The 548-nt window shown below is 57.5% G+C and overlaps 1 protein-coding gene across 1 annotated transcript in view; it reads left to right on the top strand.

Moving 5' to 3' along the window:
• ARHGEF18 (Rho/Rac guanine nucleotide exchange factor 18) overlaps positions 1–548 on the top strand; it is a gene marked incomplete in the record, with an annotated part of 84,142 nt that overhangs the window by 64,397 nt on the left and 19,197 nt on the right.

Genomic DNA, 548 nt, shown 5'->3' with positions numbered 1-548 from the left:
TCCTGATGTGCACGGGAGAGCAGGGGAGCGGACGGGCAGAATGTGTGGAATGTTCCAGAGAGCACAGCCGGCCGCTCGCCCCACCAGGAAATGACTTCCGGGACCACGCCTTGGGCGCTCAGCCGGGGATGGCCTCAGAAAGCACCGGGCGGGTGGAGGGGCCCAGGTGGTGCAGTGGTAAAGACGTGCTCTGTGAGACTGGCCCACGTGGGAAGGTTCCGGGTTCAAGTCCAGGGACCTCCCTGAGTACACTGGACACGTGTGTGCCCGTGATCCAGGGGTGGCTGGGGGCGTGAGGACCCTGTTGGGAGCACCCATCTGCCTGCCTCTCTCTCTCACTAACTAAAAAAAGGAAAGTTGAGGCCAGCAGGGGGCGTGGTGATTGAGATGCTGGGCTCCCACATGGCCAACCACGGTTCGAGTCCTGGTTCTGGTGGCTTTCTTTCTCACTTTCCCCCTCTCTCTCTCTCTCTCTCTCTCTCTCTCTCTGTTTGGGTGAGCATCTATGCCCTGTAGCAAATGTTAAAATATATAATATTAATTATAAT

Source organism: Tupaia chinensis, unplaced genomic scaffold (genome assembly GCF_000334495.1).
Source record: "Tupaia chinensis unplaced genomic scaffold, TupChi_1.0 Scaffold148210_1, whole genome shotgun sequence".
NCBI classification, from domain to species: domain Eukaryota; kingdom Metazoa; phylum Chordata; class Mammalia; order Scandentia; family Tupaiidae; genus Tupaia; species Tupaia belangeri.
The sequence above is the reverse complement of the archived record's forward strand: the minus strand, read 5'-3'. Positions and strand labels throughout refer to the sequence as shown.